The following is a 296-nucleotide window of genomic DNA, read 5'->3' as shown; positions in this document are numbered from 1 at the left end:
AAGTGACACCACAGAAAACCAAACTGTTTGGAAAGTACTTTATATTAACTGATTATCACAGAACCACTGGCTCTTAGAATCACTTTTACTGTAATCAATCCAACTAATTACACAACACCTAATTCATCAGAGATTAGACTCTTAACAGTTCAATAATCAATGACTGTTATCACCAATATATAGTATAACAACCAACATCTAGGAACAGGTTAGATAAAAAAAATGCTAACCTAAATGCACTGTGAGTTGCTTTGGATAAAAGCAGCTTCTAAGAGTGTGAGTGTGTGTATAACACC

The 296-nt window shown here is 33.8% G+C and overlaps 1 protein-coding gene across 1 annotated transcript in view; it reads left to right on the top strand.

The window, feature by feature from the left end:
• Window positions 1-296, top strand: part of LOC109059056 (complement C3-like) — a 10,557-nt gene that overhangs the window by 7,218 nt on the left and 3,043 nt on the right. The gene's annotated exons all lie outside the window — the stretch shown is intronic.

This window comes from Cyprinus carpio, unplaced genomic scaffold (genome assembly GCF_018340385.1).
Source record: "Cyprinus carpio isolate SPL01 unplaced genomic scaffold, ASM1834038v1 S000006703, whole genome shotgun sequence".
Lineage (NCBI taxonomy): Eukaryota > Metazoa > Chordata > Actinopteri > Cypriniformes > Cyprinidae > Cyprinus > Cyprinus carpio.
Note: the sequence above shows the minus strand (reverse complement) of the source record. Positions and strands in the feature narration are given on the sequence as shown.